Below are 23,172 nucleotides of genomic sequence, written 5' to 3'. Positions count from 1 at the left end.
TAAGAGTGACAGAGAGTAGGAGTGACAGAGTGTAAGAGTGACAGTAAGAGTGACAGAGAGTAAGAGTGACAGAGAGTAAGAGTGACAGAGAGTAAGAGTGACAGAGTAAGAGTGACAGAGTAAGAGTGACAGAGTAAGAGAGTGAGAGTGATTATGAGAGAGTTAAGAGTGTGAGGTGTGTGAGTGTAGCAGGCCAGGGAGGCAGGATGTGTGGTCACAGGCGAGGCCTAGGCCTCGTGATCTCTAATGTTGGTTTTTATATATATGTGGGATTTTTTGTCCTGTTTCAAATTATAATTATTTAGCAGGAATGTAATAAGATATTGCACAGTATTAATGTGACAATAATATATGCATTATTTCCTTGATAATCAAACTTGTTGTTCAAAGATAATATACAATCTTTGAAGGAAACATTTTGAGAGCGCAAGCTGGCAACACTGTTCTGGTGGGTGAGAGAGACATATGGTTAGTTGTACTCAGACCTACAGTGGAGAAGGGTGTGTCCCAGCTGGCCGCCACCAGCCGCCACCCGCCGCCCACCACCAGCCGCCACCCGCCACCACCCGCCACCACCCACCACCAGCCGCCACCCACCACCAGCCGCCACCCGCCGCCACCCGCCGCCACCCGCCACCCACCACCAGCCGCCACCCGCCGCCACCCACCACCAGCCGCCACCTGCCACCACCCACCACCAGCCGCCACCCGCCGCCACCCGCCGCCACCACCCACCACCAGCCGCCACCCGCCACCACCCACCACCAGCCGCCACCCGCCACCAGCCACCGCCACCCACCACCGCCACTCACCACCCGCCGCCACCACCCACCACCAGCCGCCACCCGCCACCACCCACCACCAGCCGCCAGCCGCCACCCACCACCAGCCGCCACCCGCCGCCACCCACCACCCGCCGCCACCCGCCGCCACCCACCACCAGCCGCCACCCGCCGCCACCCACCACCAGCCGCCACCCGCCACCACCCACTACCCGCCACCACCCACCACCAGCCGCCACCCGCCACCACCCACCACCAGCCGCCACCCGCCACCACCCACCACCAGCCGCCACCCGCCACCACCCACTACCAGCTGCCACCCGCCACCACCCACCACCAGCCGCCACCCGCCACCACCCACCACCAGCCGCCACCCGCCACCACCCACCACCAGCCGCCACCCGCCACCGCCACCCACCACCGCCACCCGCCACCACCCACCACCAGCCGCCACCACCCACCACCAGCCGCCACCCGCCACCAGCCACCGCCACCCGCCTCCAGCCACCGCCACCCACCACCACCCGCCACCAGCCACCGCCACTCACCACCCGCCGCCACCACCCACCACCAGCCGCCACCCGCCACCCACCACCGCCACCCGCCGCCACCACCCACCACCACCACCAGCCGCCGCCGCCACCACCACCCACCACCACCGCCGCCACCACCCATCACCGCCGCCGCCACCACCACCCACCACCACCGCCGCCGCCACCACCCATCACCGCCGCCGCCGCCACCAACCACCACAGCCGCCGCCGACACCACCGCCACCACCCACCACAGCCGGCACCACCACCCACCACCACCACCCACCACCGCCGCCACCACCAGCCGCCACCGCCCGCCACCAGCCGCCATCACCACCACCACCACCACCAGCCGCCATCACCGCCACCAGCTGCCACCACCACCAGCCGCCACCACCACCACCACCAGCCGCCATCACCGCCACCAGCTGCCACCACCACCAGCCGCCACCAGCTGCCACCACCACCAGCCGCCATCACCGCCACCAGCTGCCACCACCACCAGCCGCCACCACCAGCCGCCACCACCGCCCGCTATCAGCAGTCACCGCCCGTTGCCACAGTCGCCACCGCAAGCCGCCACCGCCAGCCGCCACCAGCCCCCCCACCGCCGATCATCACCACCCACCACAGCCGCCGCCGCCCGCCACCGCCCGCCACCACCCACCACAGCCGCCACCACCCACCACCACCCGCCGCCACCACCCACCGCCACCACCCACCACCACCAGCCGCCGCCGCCACCCACCACCCGCCGCCGCCGCCACCACCACCCACCACCACCGCCGCCACCACCCACCACCACCAGCCGCCGCCGCCACCACCACCACCCACCACCACCGCCGCCACCACCAGCCGCCGCCGCCGCCACCACCACCCACCACCACCGCCGCCACCACCCACCACCGCCAGCCACCACCACTCATCACAGACCCCGCCACCGCCCGCCAGACACAGCAGCCGCCAGTGTCCGCCACCGCCGCCACTGTCCGCCACCGCCGCCATTGTCCGCCACCGCCGTCACTGTCCGCCACCGCCGCCACTGTCCGCCACCGCCGCCACTGTCCGCCCGCCGCCACCACTGTCCGCCCGCCGCCACCACTGTCCGCCCGCCGCCACCACTGTCCGCCCGCCGCCACCACTGTCCGCCCGCCGCCTCCACTGTCCGCCCGCCGCCTCCACTGTCCGCCCGCCGCCTCCACTGTCCGCCCGCCGCCTCCACTGTCCGCCCGCCGCCTCCACTGTCCGCCCGCCGCCGCCACTGTCCGCCCGCCGCCGCCACTGTCCGCCCGCCGCCGCCACTGTCCGCCCGCCGCCGCCACTGTCCGCCCGCCGCCGCCACTGTCCGCCCGCCGCCTCCACTGTCCGCCCGCCGCCTCCACTGTCCGCCCGCCGCCTCCACTGTCCGCCCGCCGCCTCCACTGTCCGCCCGCCGCCTCCACTGTCCGCCCGCCGCCGCCACTGTCCGCCCGCCGCCGCCACTGTCCGCCCGCCGCCACTGTCCACCATCGCCGCCACGGTCCGCCCGCCGCCACTATCCGCCACAGCCGCCACTGTCCTCCCGCCGCCGCCCTGTCCGCCCGCCGCCACTATCCGCCACCGCCGCCACTGTCCGCCCGCCGCCACTGTCCGCCCGCCGCCACTATCCGCCACCGCCGCCACTGTCCGCCCGACGCCACTGTCCGCCCGCCGCCACTGTCCGCCCGCCGCCACTGTCCGCCCGCCGCCACTGTCCGCCCGCCGCCACTGTCCGCCCGCCGCCGCCCTGTCCGCCCGCCGCCACTATCCGCCACCGCCGCCACTGTCCGCCCGCCGCCACTGTCCGCCCGCCGCCACTGCCGCCACTGTCCGCCCGACGCCACTGTCCGCCCGCCGCCACTGTCCGCCCGCCGCCACTGTCCGCCCGCCGCCACTGTCCGCCCGCCGCCACTGTCCGCCACCGCCGCCACTGTCCGCCACCGCCGCCACTGTCCGCCACCGCCGCCACTGTCCGCCCGCCGCCACTGTCCGCCACCGCCGCTACTGTCCGCCCGCCGCCACTGTCCGCCCGCCCCCGCCACTGTCCGCCCGCCGCCACTATCCGCCACCGCCGCCACTGTCCGCCACAGCCGCCACTCTCTGCCGTACAGCCTCCCCTCTCTCCGTTAGTAAATAATTATAATTGTTAGTAAATAATAAAAGAAATATAAATTATTAGATTTTTTTTACCCTTAAATTGGTTTTAATATTTAAATTGAAAATAATAATATAATATAAAATATAATAAAAATAATATAATATAAAATATAATTTAATTTCAAGAAATTTAACTTTAAACACAAAGATGTAAAAAGGGTTCAGATTATTGGCTCAAACCTTTCATAAGAGATTCATATTGGTATATGAATGGATTATGAATGACTCATGTTAGGAGTGTAAAGTTGCCACAACATCTCAAATTAGTGTTAGATACATATGTCTTGGTTATAAGTTTTGGAAACCTATTTAAGTCCACACACAATATCGTATCTGATACGATAAAACAAACGTTTCCAATACTTTCAAATACTTTCCAGATATGTTGTGGCAACCTAAAATTGTTTGCTGGGAGGGCACCTAGGGAAGGCAGCCCTAGGCGCATGCAGCCCGAGTACTGAAGATAACTCCTGGCTCTCGCACCCACAAAACTAACACCACACACAAAGCACAGTGCAGTAGCGACACCGGAGCCAGAGCACACGACCATCGCCTATAGCATCAGCCTCAAGAACTGAGGTGTGGGTAGCCGGCGCGGGGGTCTGGGGCTCCCCCTTCCCCCTCCCGGGGAGGGGGGAGCTGCGCAGACAGCGGCGCGGCAGTGTGTGACGTCACACTAGTTTGCTTGTTTTCGGTTGGGGAGTTCTATCCACTAGTTCGGTTTTAGGTAGCAATTTTAACCAGAATAGGGGTTTGTTTTGGGGCGCTTACCTTTCTGGGTGCCTGTTCCGGTCGATGGCAGACATAGAATGCTTCCAACTACACGGGGGCTTCTATAGGCCATTGCTCCCCTTGCCTCTCTGAGGGGGCCCGGTTCTGGCCGTGGTCCCCGGTAGGCCTAAGTACTCCATACACATGACTGATGCCAAAGTCTGACATTAGCATATCAGCCTGGGATAGCTCCGGGGAGCCGACGGGGCTCCCCCCAGAAAATATTTGAATTATGTGAAAATTAATATTAAATGTTAAACAAATCTCCAACTTATTGGCATAAGCATCATGAAAGTTTCATTCCAATATGTTCAGAAATGTATTTTAGACAATTTTTTTTTAAAAGGAGAACATTTTGTTGATAAGGAGAACAGCTCCTGTTAACTGGAAATAAGGGATAATGCAGTAATAAAGAGATGCAAGCACTTGTCCAATATACAAAGAAGAAGAATAGTAGCAAGAAGTGCCCACAAAGTAAATATGCAGCTTTTGTCTGTATAGCATTGCTGAGTAATACATAATAATACCAATAATAATGAGTATGTTATCATGCTCTATTTTGTTAAATATCATAAAAATGCATTGCCCAATGTTAATATCTGTTACTGTCACCAATGTCCATTTTTTTGTCTCCTTTGTTTATTATCACATTTTGTTGTAACCTCTACATCCTGGAGAGTGCATACCCATCCCCTAACTATGTCAAGATAGAATGAAATTGGTCACCAAATGAATCAGTCACAACTGGCAGAACTGATTCTGCCAGTTGATTTGATTTTTTTATTTTTTTTTACTGAGTTTTTCACAGATTTCAGATTGTATTTTCTTTGTCTCTTTAGGCTGTTTTGATGATTAGGGACCCAATTAGGGCTTTATCACTTTTATAAAATATACATTTTTATTCCCTAAATCATTATAATTTTCCCTATATTTAGTTTTTGGGGGATTTTTTCTTGACATCATTACAACACATAATGACCTACAACTTTCACATATTCGAGTACGAATGCCAAACAACGTTTATTAAAACATATAAGTAAATTAATGAATTAGAACTACCCTATTCATTGTCGATAACTTCAACTTCAATTATCTCTAAAATTTTGAGTCAGCTTAAAAAAATTCAGTTTCTGACCGATTCTCACCATTGTTACAAATAATGTGCACAGTTGTCTGTTCTACAATCCTATTAGAATGGATTTTTCACAAACCCTAAATGTTTGTAGTTATCAATTTTTCTGGGGGGAGCCCCGTCGGCTCCCCGGAGCTATCCCAGGCTGATATGCTAATGTCAGACTTTGGCATCAGTCATGTGTATGGAGTTCTTAGGCCTACCGGGGACCACGGCCAGAACCGGGCCCCCTCAGAGAGGCAAGGGGAGCAATGGCCTATAGAAGCCCCCGTGTAGTTGGAAGCATTCTATGTCTGCCATCGACCGGAACAGGGACCCAGAAAGGTAAGCGCCCCAAAACAAACCCCTATTCTGGTTAAAATTGCTACCTAAAACCGAACTAGTGGATAGAACTCCCCAACCGAAAACAAGCAAACTAGTGTGACGTCACACACTGCCGCGCCGCTGTCTGCGCAGCTCCCCCCTCCCCGGGAGGGGGAAGGGGGAGCCCCAGACCCCCCGCGCCGGCTACCCACACCTCAGTTCTTGAGGCTGATGCTATAGGCGATGGTCGTGTGCTCTGGCTCCGGTGTCGCTACTGCACTGTGCTTTGAGTGTGGTGTTAGTTTTGTGGGTGCGAGAGCCAGGAGTTATCTTCAGTACTCGGGCTGCATGCGCCTAGGGCTGCCTTCCCTAGGTGCCCTGTAAGTACTGCCCTTGGGGCTTGGGGCCACCTTCCACAGGCTCCTCGGGGTCTGCCTCTGCTGGTCCGTTTTACCTTTCGGTTTTTCGGCCGCCTGTTGGGCTCTTGGGTGTTCTGTTCTCCCTTGTTACCGGCAGGTAAGAGGCAGTTTGCACTGGTAGGGGCGCAGGGTGCTGCTCAGCTTGTAATTCCCGACATCGCGGCCGGCTCTGTTCCTTGGGGTTCGCTGTCCTCTTGCGGGGTTTTGTTTTTCTTTTTGTTTTTGCCTGGTGGGGGGTTCTGTCATTTTATTCAGTTTGTTTTTGCCCTTCCACTGTTCTCCTCGGTGGCGCCCCCTGCTAGGTCCCCGTGAGTGTACACGTCCCTTGGGTTCAGCTTTAGAAGTTTGCTTGGTAGTTTTGGGCGCCGGTTTGCAGCACCCTGCCTGGGACTACCTGAGCGCGAGTCCTCTTAAAGTAAACGCTCAGGACCCTGGGAATCCCCTAGGGGGCGCGTGGGTCCGATGGATGTGACCCCGGAGTCCCCACTCGCTGTGTGCGAGTTTGAGGGTTGCTCGGTCCCCTTGTCTCAGGGTGACACTCATTGTTTTTGCCTCTGCCACGCTGCCTGTTGGGTCGGTGATACTTTCGACCCTGAGTCCTGTGAGTGTTGCTGCTTGCTTGTGACTCAATTTCCCCAATCCTCTGATGATTCTATTCGGGTACAGGCGGCACGTGCGTTGCAGTCTAGGTTTCGTCTGTTGCAACGCGCTCGGTTGGTTGCTTCCCCGGATGCCCCAGGGCTGCCCCGCTTTGCTTTTCGAGACCCGGACGTGGGGGTGGGGGTCGCTTCGATCCTGGTTCAGTCCGCACCTCCTCGTCCTTCCCCTTCTGTTCGTTCTGGTCCCCCGCCCCTGCTTCCGGCCCCGAAGCGTCTGAGGGTTTCGGGGTCGGAGCAGGGGTTACTTGATCTCGAGACTCGGGCAGCTTCGGGGGTTGCCCCTTCCGGGGGGGTGGCAGAGGCATTCGAGTCTTGTCTCCCGGCCGAAGCTTCAGGGTCTGACCAGTGGGCCCCCCTTCCTCTAGCTTTTCCGGCTGCTCCGTCCTTGTCTTGTGGGGTCGGGGCTTGGGGAGAGGACTCGGCCTCGGGTCCTGTGGTGACGGACCTCGAGGCTGGGGAGGGGCTGACTTGGGGGCCTTGGGCCCCGCTGGACCCCGCCTGGGTTTTTCTTCCCACTGAGCGGGGCTTATTGTTACAAGGAGTGGGGTTTTCTTTCCCCCCCTCTGTGTACGAGTTGGATTTGGTGTCGGCCCCTCCCCGGGTACGGTTCCGTGTTCCCCCGGGTATGTCGGTTCCGTCCTTCCGGAGGTTTTCGGCTTATCGCATCCAACCTGGTGTGGTGCGAGCGGCCTTTGCAGCTTACCTCCTGCGTGACCCGGATTATGCCTCGGAAATGGATCCGTCCACGTTCAGGTTTGGGACTTCGTTCCCTTTCTGGCTCCGTTACGAGGTTCCGGAGTCGTCCTGGCTAGCAGACTGCCCCTTGTTTGGTCTGGATTCCTGGCATTCTTTCTGTCGTTCCCGCACGCTGGAGTGTCGGGAAGCTTCCACGGTGCTTCAGGTTTTCCTGGGGGGTGAACTTGAGTACCTGAATGAGTGCTTGTTTGCCCCTGCCCTTCCCCGCGATGTGGGCGTTATTCAGCTCCATGTGCAGGTTCCCTCCCTTTCGGCGGCGCTCGTGGCGGAGGACTTGCGCGCTCGGGGCCTTTTGTGTTCGGCCTTGCGGTTCTTTTCCCTCCTGGAGCTGTCTTCGGATTGGCTCGTGGAGGATGTGGGGACGCTTGGGTCAGTCCCGGGGTCCGGCACCTTGTCCTCGGCTGCGCGTTCGTCGGCTGCCTTGTTGAAGCTGTTCACGCCGATTTTGCGGGATGCGGTTTCCCTGTTCTATGCTTCCCGTCTCGCGTGTCGGCAGGCGGTGCTGGGTTCCTCCGTGGAATCTGCTTGGGCTCTGGCTCTTAGGCGTTCTTCACCTTTTTGTCCTCTCCTGTTTGGGGAGTCGGCTGTGGCGCAGTTTATTCAGGCTGCGTCGGCGGCTTGTCGTCCGATGTCGGACTTGTTGGTTTTCCGGGGGTCCCGGGGTGGGTCTTCCCGGAAAGGTCGTGCCAGGGCTCGGGGTTCCTCTCGTCGTGGTAGGCCTCTGGTAGCAGGTTTGGGGTTGGCTCCTCCTGCGGACCCTCCCTCGTCTGGTCGGCGCGGTGTTCGCGCTGTGCGGGGTTCTGGGTCTCGTAAGGGTCGCCGGCCCTTTCGCGGTTTGCCCCTTTGACGGGGCGATGGGGGGGCGGCTTGCGCTGTTCGCCCGCGCCTGGTCCCACGATTCGTGGGCCTTTCGGGTCGTGTCTCGCGGCCTGCGGTGGCGTTGGGTGGCCCCTCCCCCCTTTGGGGGGTTGGGGCTGGCAGGGCAGGCTTCTTCCCCTGCGCTCTGTCGAGTCGTCTTGGAGTGGGTACGCTTGGGCGTCGTCGAACCGACGTCGTCCCTCAGATGGGTTTCCCGTCTGTTTCCGGTTCCGAAACGGGACTGCGCGGACCTGCGGTTCATTCTGGACTTGTCCCGTCTGAACCCCTGGGTTCATTGCCCTTCCTTTCGGATGACTACGCTGTCTCAGGTTCGGCTCCTCTTGGAGCCGGGAGCTTGGATGGTGTCCCTGGACCTCCGGGACGCTTATTGGCATGTCCCGATTCATCCGCGGTTCAGGGACTGGCTCGGTTTTGTGGTGGGGCGTCTGAGTTACCGCTTTCGTTGTCTCCCGTTCGGGTTGAACCTGGCACCTCGCGTGTTCACACGCCTTACACGGGTCGTGGTGGCTCATTTGCGTCTCCTAGGTGTTCGGGTGTTGGCCTACCTCGACGACTGGCTAGTTTGGGCTCCCAGCCAGTCAGCTTGCTTGCTAGCCAGGGATTTGGTTCTTTCCCAGCTCGCCGGGTTCGGGTTCTTGGTGAACTGGAGGAAGTCCCATCTGGTTCCCTCTCAGGTTCGGACTTGGCTGGGTCTCGTGTGGGACTCTCGAACCGCCTCCTTGTCTCTCCCTCCGGAGTCTCTCCTGCGGCTGCGGTCCCGCCTTCGTCTGTTTCTGGAGGGCCCTCGGGTCACCCGGCGGTTGCTCGAGGGGCTGTGCGGGAGCCTGAACTTCGCGATGGTGGTCTACCCGCCGGGTCGGGTTTGGCTTCGACGGCTGTTCTGGTTCCTTCGGGGTTCCCCCTTCCGCCTCTCTCGCGATCGCAGAGTTCGACCCCCGGGGGACTTGCGTCGGTTGCTGCGTCACCGGCTTCCTCTTCGGGTTTTTCGGGGTTCAGTGCCTTGGCGCCTACCCGAGCCCTCGCTCGATGTGTACACGGATGCGTCGTCTCTCGGCTGGGGTTTTGTGACCAGTGCTCACCAGGCCGGCCAGGGGCGTTGGGATCCGTCCTTCCGTCGAGCTCATAGTACGGTGCGGGAGTTCGCGGCAGTGTGGTTTGCTCTGGGGAGGATTCGGGTGGCCCGCGGATCGACGATTCGGCTCCATTCGGACTGCTCTCCGGTGGTTCATTGCCTGAACCGCGGGGGTTCGATGCGGTCCTTGTCTCTTTGGGGTTGGTCGCTTCGGGTGACTCGTCTGCTGAGTTCTCGGGGTTTGGCTCTCCTGGCGGTTCACGTACGGGGCGTGTCCAACGTCTTGGCCGACGCCCTGTCTCGCTTCGTTCCCCTCTCCACGGAGTGGACGGTCGACAACGAGTCCTTCCGTTGGCTTTGCCAGACGTTCCGGCGCCCCGAGGTGGACCTCTTCGCGTCGGCGTGGTCGCGGCGTCTTCCAGTTTATACGGCGCCCTTCCCCGATTGCGAGGCCGTCGGGGTCGATGCCTTTCGGCTCGACTGGTCGAGGTGGGGGTTCCTGTACCTCTTTCCCCCGGTTCGGCTGTTGCTCCAGGTCCTGACTCGCTTAGAGACTTACCGGGGGAGAGTTGTCCTTCTGGCCCCTTGGTGGCCGGCCCAGCCTTGGTTTCAGGCGCTGGTTGCTCGGTGTCCGAACCCGAGGGTTTTCCCGCGGCTCCGCCTCTTTCAGCAGATCGGGCCGGTACGTCACGTAGCTGGTTCGATCTTCTCCTCGAGTCTTCGCGTATGGTTTTTTTGACTCGAGTCTATCATCATCTCTATGGTGATCAGGTGGCCTCCTTGTTGGTGTCCCACCTGAGGGCTTCTTCTCGGCGGCAGTATGAAGTTTCCTGGCGGTCCTTCCGTTTCTTTTTGCGTCTTCGTCGTCTTAGCTCCTTGTCTGTTCGGGTGGTCTTGTCCTTCCTCTCGTGGTTGTTTCAGGACCGTCATCTTATGCCTAACACTGTCGCTTCGTATCGTGCGGCGCTGGCGGAGCCGCTTCAGCTTGCTTTCGGTATCGATGTTACGTCTGCGCCGTTTCGCAAGCTGTCTCGTGCATTGTTTCACCTCCGGCCTGCTCATGCGTCGCCTGAGCCGTCCTGGTCTTTGGACAGAGTGCTCGCTTTCCTTTCATCTCCTCATTTCGTTGTGGCCCCTTCGGTTCAGGATATTTTTCCAATGCACTTTTCTTGTTGGCTTTGGCCTCTGGGGGTCGGGTAGGGGAGCTTCATGCTCTCCTCCGGCGCAGGGGTTTCTGCTCTTTTGGTCGTGGTGATAGTTTTGTTCGTTTGCAGCCGTCTCCTTCTTTTCTGGCGAAGAATGAGACTGCTGCGTTCCGGAGGGGTCCATGGGTGGTTGATGCTTGGTTGGTCAGGCCGGGGGTGCATCATGTTTTGTGTCCGGTTGCGGCGCTTCGCCGTTATTTGCGCGCCACAGCTTCTGTGTCCGGGGACGCGCTGTGGGTTGATCCGGTTTCCCTTCTTCCCTGTTCGCGGGTTCGGGTCTCTCAGGTCGTCCGCACGGTTATTAGGTCCAGCCAGCCTGCGATCTATCCCCGTGCCCATGACGTTCGTAAGTTCGCGGCTCTGGCTGCCGTCTTTGGGAATATGTCTTGGTCTGATATTCGGGCGCGGGGATTTTGGCGGTCGAACAGGGTCCTGGCTGCTCGTTACCTTGTGAATGTCCCTGGGCCTCGTCGGGCCTGTGTTGCTTTGGGTCGGCGGTTGCAGCCAGTTGTCTCGGCTTCGAGTTGAGGGGTGAGCGACGACCGCCTCCCGGGTAAGTCCCTCTTTTTCTGTCTGTGGGTAGTTAGCTCCGGGGAGCCGACGGGGCTCCCCCCAGAAAACCAGCGTTGAATGTAATGAAACGCCATTTTCTGGGTGAGTCCCGGAGGCTCCCCGGCATCCCTCCCTCCCTCCGGTCGGCGGTTTTTCGCGTTTTTGACATCCAGCCTCAAGAACTGAGGTGTGGGTAGCCGGCGCGGGGGGTCTGGGGCTCCCCCTTCCCCCTCCCGGGGAGGGGGGAGCTGCGCAGACAGCGGCGCGGCAGTGTGTGACGTCACACTAGTTTGCTTGTTTTCGGTTGGGGAGTTCTATCCACTAGTTCGGTTTTAGGTAGCAATTTTAACCAGAATAGGGGTTTGTTTTGGGGCGCTTACCTTTCTGGGTGCCTGTTCCGGTCGATGGCAGACATAGAATGCTCCCAACTACACGGGGGCTTCTATAGGCCATTGCTCCCCTTGCCTCTCTGAGGGGGCCCGGTTCTGGCCGTGGTCCCCGGTAGGCCTAAGAACTCCATACACATGACTGATGCCAAAGTCTGACATTAGCATATCAGCCTGGGATAGCTCCGGGGAGCCTCCGGGACTCACCCAGAAAATGGCGTTTCATTACATTCAACGCTGGTTTTTTCTAAATTTGGCGCATAATTCAAATGCCACATTGACTATTTTTTTACAGTAAATTAAACTGAAAACATATATTCTAAATCTATGAAAATGAAGATCATATACTATTCTGAGAGCATAATAACACCAAATGAACAATTGGTGATAGTTTATATTTTTGCAGCTGATCTCAAAATCTGAAGTTTTCAATATTCAATTTTATAATTATTTTTTATTTTCTTATTTTTCAAGTTACGTTTGTGATCATTTAGACAAAGTTGCAGGATTTACCAGTATGCACAAAAAAATAGAAAGCATTAGTGAAAAATTTGAGAAATTGAACTTTGCCATCAGGTCCTGTCATATATGTATGCCATGCACAGCTTAAGGGTTAATACAGAACTGTACTGTATAAAATGCATAAAACTTCAAAACTAACAATATTTCTCTAATTATAACAATACAGTGGCACCTTGACATACGATTGCCCCTACTTACGATAATTTCGAGTTATGATGTAAATTTCATCGAAAAATGCGACTCGATATCAGATGGTGTCGTCAACTTCCGATATTTGTTGGTACACGTTCGGGTCGACCGAGCGAGTGGTTCCCAGTCACGCGGCCGACCTGCCTCAGTTTACTACAGCTACCCACTTAGTGACGATCGCGCCTATAAGAAATTCCGCTTTTGTGGTGATTTTTTGCATTTTGAACATTAAAGTAATTATTATATATCCCGCCATGAGTCCCAGGAAATTCAGTGGTAAGGCTCAACATATGAAAACCCATGTAAGGATGACCATTGAGCAGAAACAAGAGTACAAAATGTCTCATCCTCAACAATTAAGAAAATGTGTGCAGCATGGGAAGAATTGCAAACCTTTGCTGAAACGACTCGCCCAAATCAAGCTGCAGTAGGTCGTTGCCTTAACCTATTCAATGACACTATGATGCATCATTACAATCATTACAGACAAATGTTAAAACGAAGGGAAAAACAAATGTCTCTTGACAAATTTGTAGTGAGACAAACAAGCACTGAACCACAACCAGGTCCTAGTGGTATTCAGGAAAAACATAGGAGAGAGAGTACCCCAGAGAAAACATCACTGCCTGATGTGATAATGGAAGGGGACTCCCCTTCCAAACAGTAACAACTCTCCTCCTCCCCCCTGATCACCATCTTCCATACGTCATCAAGACCCCTCCATAAAGGTAAGATCAACTTAGGTACTGTATTGTAGTTAGAAAAAAAAAACATTGTATTCAGTATAAAATATATTTGTATGTTAATATTTTGGAGAGTGGGGAACGGATTAATTCAATTTCCTTTATTTCTTATGGGAAAAATCACTTCAACTTACGATCCATCTCTGGGAACGGATTAGCATCGTAAGTCGAGGCCCCACTGTAATAATATTTTAAATAAAACAACTTGTAACAGTCATTTGACAACTTGTAACTTGTACAGTACATTAAATTTTGAGTATGCCTATAAAATAAGCACAGGTCATGTCAACGCATTGGGCCTGGATGAGATGACTGGCACCATGTGCTTCTCCTCTTCCTGGGGTAAAAATGTCGGGCTCGCGCGCGAAGGATTTTCGTGATAAATTTGAACAATTTTTACTGTTTGAACTCATTTAATCTGCCAAGATGTCTCAGAGCAGCATTCATGGTATTGAAGGTATAAAACAAAAGAGAAAATATTTGTCAATTTATCAGACAGTTGACTTGACAGAGAAAGTAGAGCATGGATACTTTGTCACTCGACTCGCCCAAGAATTCAACAACGGTAAAGCTACAGTTTGTGATATAAAAAAGCAGAAGGATAATATTAAGAAATTCTTTGCTCAAACTGATGCAATAAGCAACAGAAAAAATTGAGGTCTGCTAAGTATACGGATATGGACTCGTCTGTATTTAAATGGTTTACACAGCATGGTACGAAAGGAATTGCTGTTTCAGTTGATTCTATTAGAAATGCAGCTGAAAGACTTGCTGTAAAGTTAAACATAGACAATTTCAAGGCTTGTATTGAATGGGTATGTCAATTTAAAGAGAGGTATGGCATCATTAACAAGAAAAATTGTGGCGATGCATTAAATGCAGATGTTGGAAGTGCTAATGCATATAAGCATAAACTTTTTCAGTACATTATATCAAATAATCTAAGCTGGTTTTAAGTGTACAATGCAGATGTAACAGGCTTTAACTGGAAATACCTTCAAAGAAACACTTTGGCCTTCAGGCTTGAGAAGGGTATTCCTGGTTGCAAGGTAAAGAAGGAAAGATTTTCAGCATTATTGTGCTGTAACGCAGATGGCAGTCACCGAACAAAGTACGCAATTGTTGGGAAATCTGCCAACCTCAGAGCATTGAAAAACTGCATGAACAGACTACCTGTCATCTACTACAACACAAAAAATGCCTGGTTCACACAGATTATTTTTGAGGATTGGTTCCAGAATCACTTTTGTAAAGAAGTAAAAAAGCAGCAGATCAATATGTGTAGAATTCATCCAGCTGAGGTAAGGGCAATGTTGTTGACTGATAATGCCCCAGCTCACCCCATTGCTAAATTAACATCACCTGATGGCAAAATAACATGTATGGCTTTACCACAAAATACTACATCTGTAATACAGCCAATGGATTAGGGGTTATCTATGCTCTCAAAGGCTTTATAAAAGAGCTATGAATTCAGATATTATGGAAGTTCTGCTGTCTGAGGAAGACGAGATGCCTAATAAGGATACGAAGGCTAGTAGAACACTAGAAAATTTCACGAAATATTCAATTAAAGATGCAATTTACAACTAGGCCAAGGAATGGAGCGAGTTGAAGGTCACCACATTAAAGAATGCATGGAATAAAATTCCGAGTCCGTACCTGGTTAGAATAAAGACGAAGATGACTATGATTTTCAGGGCTTTGATAATGCGATTTTTGAGACATTCAGAGATGCAGGTGAGGAAGATTTGCATTTTTCTGATGTGAATGAGTGGTTAAATAATGATGCTGATGATCCAGGTTATAGTGAATTAACTGATAATGAGATTATCCAGTGTGTTACTGGTAATAATGATGAGGATGTGGAAGAGGAAGATGATACTGTGTTATCTATTCCATATGCTGCATCATTGCAAAAGGTTAATGATCTGCTTGATTTGGTTGCTGTAACTGATAATGAAGAGCTGACAGATTATTACCAGCACCTAAAGGACATGAAAGATATTATAATGAAGCTCACAACAAAGAAACAAACTAAGATTCAAAAGCTTTTGGTACGGTTTCACAGTAGGCCTACAGGACCAGCACCCAGCACTAGCAAGGACTCACCTTCCGAGGATGTCCAGGCAACTGGACCAGCACCCAGCACTAGCAAGGACACACCTTCCGAGGATGCCCAGGCCACTAGACCAGCACCCAGCACTAGCAAGGACTCACCTTCCGAGGATGTCCAGGCAACTGGACCAGCACCCAGCACTAGCAAGGACTCACCTTCCGAGGATGTCCAGGCAACTGGACCAGCACCCAGCACTAACAAGGACTCACCTTCCAAGGATGTCCAGGCAACTGGACCAGCACCCAGCACTAGCAAGGACTCACCTTCCGAGGATGCCCAGGCAACTGGACCAGCACCCAGCACTAGCAAGGACTCACCTTCCGAAAATGCTCAGGCAACTGGACCAGCACCCAGCACTAGCAAGGACTCACCTTCCGAGGATGCTCAGGCAACTGGACCAGCACCCAGCACTAGCAAGGACTCACCTTCCACGGATGCCCAGGCAACTGGACCAGCACCCAGCACTAGCCATAACTTACCTGGGAGTACCAATTGAGCTGTACAGCACAGTTCTAATGACATTAAATATACAAAGTGTAGTTTATATGATATAAGTGTACTGCAGTAGTGTGATTCTAGTGGTCTGTACTTCATGTACAGACTGTAGAGTATAATGTACATTTGTTAGAAAAGTTACTGTTCTTTAAACAATTTATATTCATATGTGTGGCACTCTCAGGATATTAAGGCTAACAAAGTTTGCACTACAAAACTCAACTGGTAGAGTAAGTACAGTACTGTAACGTGCAATATCAATTTATTTCATTGCAATACAAATTCTTTATTATTTAAATTTTTCATAAGGCAAATGTGGACTGGCATATGCATTAATGTGATTGTATTTTTTTTTGGGGGGGGGGGGGGAGGGAGTTGCTGGGGCCGAACGGATGGAATGAATTCCACACTGGAATGAATCGGCTATGCCCCATATAGTTCATTCAAGCGAGTTCACACATTTAATTTCTACATTTACTATCTACATTTAATGTCATTTAATTTCATGCATTTCTTTGATAAAGTGTTTACTCGTGTCCTTTATGATCTTGGTTATTTGAAACTGTTGGCCAAATTAAACTTAAATTATAGTATGTTACTCTATGTTCTGATATGTTCAAAGAAAATGTTATGAGGAATAGTTCACTTGCTTTTCTAAATTACACCTTGTATTTCCATTCTATAATTAATGTAAATAAACTACTGTACTGATGCTAGAACTACTGACTCCATATTGTAATAGTCTATGCTTGTCATCCTTAAGTATCACCTTCTTTGTATTCATTTTTTATTTTCCTTGAACATTCTCATTTTGTTAGCTTACTTCTCTAACAGTATTAAGTGTTTTATCCCGTCACAACTTTAATTAAAAAATTTCTATATTATTATTAATTTTACCCAAAACGCTTTGCGTAATTGTGGCTTCATTAGTATGTGTAACTTCTGTCCCTTCAATTGAACAATATTCTTATGTTCTTTGTACACACAATCTTTTGAATAAATAATATTATTATTAATATTATTATTATTATTTACACAGAAAATCACACTAAAGTGATATACAGTACATAAATGAGAAAATTCCCTCGGGCTGTGAGATGATGCAAACCTGCAATGTTTGCATCACCTCACAGCCTCAGTGGATTGTTCATTGATGTATATCACCTTAGTGTGATTTTCTGTGTATCTGAAGTTGAGCATACAATGTTGAACTACAGTACTTTATCCTTCACCTGAGTGCTTGGGGGTCTTACATAAAACTTGGACTGGCTTCAGGACTGTGATATCAGGATATCACAGACTTGAGGTTATCTTGAGATGATTTCGGGGCTTTTTTTAGTGTCCCCGCGGCCAGGTCCTCGACCAGGCCTCCACCCCCAGGAAGCAGCCCGTGACAGCTGACTAACACCCAGGTACCTATTTTTACTGCTAGGTAACAGGGGCGTAGGGTGAAAGAAACTGCCCATTGTTTCTCACCAGCGCCTGGGATCGATCCCAGGACCACAGGATCACAAGTCCCGCGTGCTGTCCGCTTGGCCGTTCCTGTGATATCAGTAGAAATCCAATTGTAAGAAAGTCAGTGGTGGTACAGTAGTAGAGTATGCAGCTGGCAATACCTTGGTCATGGGTTTGCAACACTACACAGTCCCAGTGAAATTTCTTATTATTATTATTATTATTATAAAAGTTATCATTATTTGATAGGCCAATGTCCACACCCCAACAATGCCAGGCATATAATTTACCCCAACAATTCCACTGGCCAACGTCCACACCTCCAACAATTCCATAGTCCTATTTCTATACCCCAACATTTTTGTTGAAGAAAAAAAAACATGCTGTTTGTTGACCAACTTGTATATTGGCTATTTTCTACCATGTTCCCCCCCTTTTTTCATCTTTTATTATTTTTTTTTTCTTTCAATGCAATTATACTTTAAGCTTAATTACTATTAAGTTTTAGTCTAAGTGGGTTTTTTTCCCCACCTCACCTTGCCCAAAACGCTATGCGTACTAGTGGCTTTAGGTATTGTATGTACTACCTCTATCTTTAAATCAAACAGAATGTTTGTACTGTAACTCTGCAACTATGTATGTACTTTTCCTAAATAAATTTTTATTATTTTTATTATTAACAATTGTATGTTAGGGGTGTAAGACAATATTGGAGCAGACAATGGTGAAGCAGAAAGCTCAGTACTCACTTCCCCCCTTCAGAGCAGGAGAGATTGCTGAAATAGAGGGAATACAGAGAACATATACGGCACACATCGTTGAGATAAAACACCTAAATTATTGGGATCGTCTCAAAGCTCTCCGAATGTACTCTCTAGAAAGGAGACGAGAGAGATACCAAATAATATACACATGGAAAATACTGGAGGGCCAGGTCCCAAATCTACACAGTAAAATAACAACGTACTGGAGTGAATGATATGGAAGAAAATGCAGGATTGAACCTGTGAGGAGCAAAGGTGCCATAGGCACAATCAGAGAACATAAGAGCAAAGGCAACTGCAGACGGCCTATTGGCCCATACGAGGCAGCTCCTATCTATAACCACCCAATCCCACTCATTTACATGTCCAACCCGCACTTGAAACAATCGAGGGACCCCACCTCCACCACGTTACGCGGTAATTGGTTCCACAAATCAACAATCAACAACCCTGTTACCGAACCAGTATTTACCCAAGTCTTTCCTAAATCTAAATTTATCCAATTTATACCCATTGTTTCGTGTTCTGTCTTGTGCTGATACTTTTAATACCCTATTAATATCCCCTTTGTTGTGTCCATTCATCCACTTGTAAACCTCTATCATGTCACCCCTAACTCTTCGCTGTATAAACATCAGAGGTCCACGGTTGTTCAACGTTCTCCCAGTGACTATAAGAAATATTGCCGGAACAACCGTGGACATCTTCAAGAGAAAACTGGACTGTTTTCTAAGAGAAGTTCCGGATCAGCCAGGCTGTGGTGGGTATGTGGCCCTGCGGGCCGCTCCAAGCAACAGCCTGGTGGACCAAACTCTCACAAGTCGAGCCTAGCCTCGGGCCGGGCTTGGGAAGTAGAAGAACTCTCAGAACCCTATCAAGCAGGTAATGCACTCAAGTACTTACGGAGGATGATGAGAGTGCGAGAAACAAGGTGGTCAGGTGGAGCCAGTGACTCCTTCCTTCAACAGTTTTGTCTCTCCCTCGTGGTATATCCTTAATGTCTTCAGTGGTGTGGCCTCACCACACACTTACACTGCCATAAGTGTCCTGAGAGTACTGTGGGAGGGACAATTTGGCGGGTATTGTGGACACAGGTCTTTAAGACAGGCGAACTTCACGAGTCGTGGAGACGTCTATAGCAACCTTTGTTGTGATGACGTCACTCGCTCGCTCGCTTACCCGCCACGTTGCTCTTCCCATTTTCTTTGGTTACTGATCTTTGCCGACCTTTAATTAACCTGACAACCACTAATATTGGTGGCCTCAATGAGGACAGGAAGTTGACGGCTTGTCAAAGGTCCTACCCATTTGCCTGGACGATCTTTTCTATCTGTATTTTAAAACCCAGTAGAGTTTTGGCGTTTACCTTACCTACTCTTTGGCGGGTAGGCTGTTCCACGGGTTTACCACCATACGGGAGAAAAAGCCTCTCCTGTTTTCTGTCCTACATTGTGGCTTGTTGAGCTTGAACCCGTTGCTCCTCGTTCGTGTTACATCTGACCTTGTGAAGAAAGTGTCCGGATCAACATCGTCCAAATTGTTTAGTATTTTAAGTGTTTCGATGAGCTCCGCCCTGTCATGCCTGGTTTACTGTGTTGTTTGGCCAGTGGCCCTCAACCCTTCCTGATACGAGAGATGACTAAGCTCTGGTATGATTTTTGTTGTCCGGTGTTGCATCTTCTCCAGAGCAGCTATGTCTTTCTGAAGATAAGGTCTCAATGCCTGTATGTAATAATCCAGGTGGGGGCGCACCAAATACTTATACAATTGAAGGACTACTTTAGTTTCCTTGAAGGTAAAGGCACGCTTGATTATTCCCAAGGTTTGGTTCGCTTTTTTTACTGCCGCTCCCACATTATGGAGTCAGAGGACACTCCCTACAATACCTCGAGTCCTACCTTACTGACAGGCTCCAATATGTTTATGTGAATAATACAATTTCTCCCACCCTACCCATCAACATTGGTATTCCTCAGGGCAGCATACTTGGCCCTCTCCTCTTTCTCATCTACATTAATGACCTTCCAAATGCCTCCCAACACCTCAAACCAATTCTATTTGCTGACGACACAACCTTCATTTACTCCAGTCCTGACCCTCTTGCTCTAAATGCCACAGTAAATACTGAGCTAAATAAAGTCCATCTTTGGCTAACTGCCAACAAACTCACCCTTAACATTGACAAAACTTTCTATATTCTGTTTGGCAATAAATCCTCTAGTCATATAAATCTCAAAATAAACAATACCCAAATTTGTAACAAATTAGATGGCAAATTCCTTGGCATTCTCATTGACCACAAGCTGAATTTCCAGGGACACATTCTAAATATATCAAAAAAAGTTTCAAAAACTGTGGGCATTCTTTCTAAGATCAGATATTATGTACCACGCCCTGCCCTGGTGACTCTCTATTACTCCCTTATCTATCCTTATCTCAACTATGGTATTTGTGCTTGGGGTTCTACTACCCAAAATCACTTACGTCCTCTAATTACCCAACACAAAGCTGCTATTAGAACAATATCCAACTCTGGCCCCAGACATCACTCGGTACCCCTACTCAAATCTCTGAATATGTTAGATATTAAGTCACTGCACATTCTCTCATGTGTATTATACATATATAAAACGCTAAACTATAATGCCAATCCTGATCTTAAAAGCTTCATAGAAGGTTGTAACAGAACCCATGAGCACCACACCAGAAATAAATACAGTTTTGATATTCCTAGAGTACGTCTTAATCAAACTAGAAATGCTCTGCAAATCAAGGGGCCCAGAATGTGGAATGACCTTCCCAACCATGTTAAAGACTGTACCTCTCTCAACCAGTTTAAGATAAGAACTAAACACTACCTAATAAATTCCCTGTAATCAACCTCACTCCTCTATTGTCAACCCATGTCTGTTATTTTTTTTTTTTTTTTTAATCAACACTGTTTGTCAACCTATTGTATTTGTGCTGCTTTTTCAGTCATGTTCCCCCTTTTTTTATCTTTATTTGTATTTGTTCTCAACACTTTTTATTCTTTATGCTCAATTAGTATTAAGTTCTAGATATTAATGTTTTTCTTGCCCGAAACGCATTGCGTAATAGTGGCTTTAGGCATTGTATGTACTAGCTCTATCTATATATCAATCCATTAATGTAACATCACTTGTATGTATATACCTTACCTGAATAAACATCTGAATCTGAATCTGAATCTGAATCTGTTGTGCAACTTTTAGTGAATGATGGATTCTGATTCCAATGTCGCATTCTTCATCTATCTGTTGTAAGGTAAAGCTGGCAATTTGGTAGTTGTGACGTGGAATGTTATGCCCTACAGGCAAGGTCTTGCATTTATCGACATTAAAGAGCATTTGCCAGTCATCTGACCATTGGTGGAGTTCATGTAGATTTTTTTTTTTTTTTTTTTTTTTTTTTTGAGATATATACAAGAGTTGTTACATTCTTGTACAGCCACTAGTACGCGTAGCGTTTCGAGCAGGTCCCTGGAATACGATCCCCTGCCGCGAAGAATCGTTTTTTATCTCTCTCTTTGTAAGGTCTCAATATCACTTTCACTTCCTTCTTTATCATAGATCTTAGTGTCATCTGCAAATGTGTCCTCTGCCCAACATTCCATCTCCCAGGATGAACAGGACCAACAAAAGCTGCTTGACTATGTTATTATGTCGTCCCAAAACATTCCTGTGGAACGTGAAGGTGAAAAGTGTATTGAAATAGTTCAGGCTCTCATAAAAGACGAATTGCGTGTCACTCTAAATAAAACTGACATTATTGCTGCCTACAGAGTAGGCAAAAGGATTCCTTCAGGTCTAAACCAGCGAAAAATTCGCCTCAAGCTAGCTTCCCAGTCCATAAAATCATATCTTGTCCGGACAGCTGCATCCCAACGAACGGGAATCTACATCAACGAGTGCTTGACTCAAATCAAATCAAATCAAATCAAATCAAATGTTTATTTAGGTAAGGTACATACATACAAGAGATTTTACAAAGAGTGATGGATTTATAGATAGGGCTAGTACATACAATGCCTAAAGCCACTATTACGCAAAGCGTTTCGGACAAGAAAAACTTAAATGACTAAAGCTTAATACTAATTGAGCATAAAGAATAAAATGACAACATGGAATGAAAACATAGCTTAAAAAATCAGCACAAAAACAATTCTGTCGACAAACAGCGCTCTTTAAAAAAACAGACATTGGTTGACAATAGAGGGGTAAGGTAGGTTACAGGGAATTTATTAGGTATAGATAGAAAAAAACTAGAAAAAACTAGAAAAAACTAGAAAAAAAGACTAGAAAAAGACAGCAACTCCTCCACCGCCTGCGTCAAATCCGTCATCAAAACCCAGATGCGATTCATCAGTGCTTCGTTAGAGATGGCATGATTAAAGTGAGAAAGACCTCAGGAGGTAAAATGTTTACAATTGCTAATGAGAATAACCTCAACACTTTCCTCACCCAATGTGGTTTGTCTCACCTTATTATCCCTCTCATTGAGTCAACATAATTAACCCCCTTGTCATCTAGTGCGGGCTACGTATCCTAAGTCTCTTTGTTACACTTTTTTAAAGTAAATTTTAATTTAATGTATATTAGTCATTTATTGGACTTAATTAATTGAGTGCATTAATATATCTTTAGTTCTTATTAATTATAGGATCAAAACTAAACTATTTATAGTTAATAATCATTAGATTAAACTTGCCTATGTTTATTATTCAACTTTTTTCTTTGCTTTCATTTATTACCTAGGTTGCCTAGCCTCGCCATACTCCCTTACTCCATTGTACCCCTGGCTTTGTCTGTGTCTCAAAATGCAAATTATTACTTACAGTGTACCTGAGAGTACTTGTAAGCAATCTACTTCATTTTCTTTTTGTTCATTTTGTGTTTGTCTTGTATAGGTCTTGTTTATATTTTAATTCCCCCCCCCCTTTTATATCAAAATTTTGTTTTGTAATTGCCATTCTTGCCTTGTTTTCCTGCAACCAGCCTTCTTATGCAAACAAGTATAGACCCAGAACTAAACCTCTTATCCACTATCTTTGACAATCATCACTTTAATGATCAAAATTGCAAATATTTTACAGCACATGATGTAAGCAATGTATTAACACATAATCACAATATCTCTGTAATTAACTTGAATGTAAGATCACTTAGCAAACACTTCGATGATGTTAGTGCCTTGATTGAAACTATTGACAACAAATTCTCTTTTATTATACTTACTGAAAC

At 49.6% G+C, this 23,172-nt stretch overlaps 1 protein-coding gene across 1 annotated transcript in view; it reads right to left on the bottom strand.

Annotated features, from left to right (window-relative positions):
• LOC123768518 (zinc finger protein 665-like) overlaps nucleotides 1-19,091 on the bottom strand; it is a 212,760-nt gene extending 193,669 nt beyond the window's left edge. Inside the window, exon 1 of the transcript XR_011228852.1 lies at nucleotides 18,815-19,091. The gene's annotated coding sequence lies outside the window, so the exon portion shown is untranslated. The remainder of the gene's footprint in view (nucleotides 1-18,814) is intronic.
• Between the last annotated feature and the right edge of the window lie 4,081 nt (nucleotides 19,092-23,172).

Source organism: Procambarus clarkii, chromosome 17 (assembly GCF_040958095.1).
Source record: "Procambarus clarkii isolate CNS0578487 chromosome 17, FALCON_Pclarkii_2.0, whole genome shotgun sequence".
Taxonomy (NCBI): Eukaryota; Metazoa; Arthropoda; class Malacostraca; order Decapoda; family Cambaridae; genus Procambarus; species Procambarus clarkii.
This window is presented reverse-complemented; position numbering and strand designations above follow the sequence as displayed.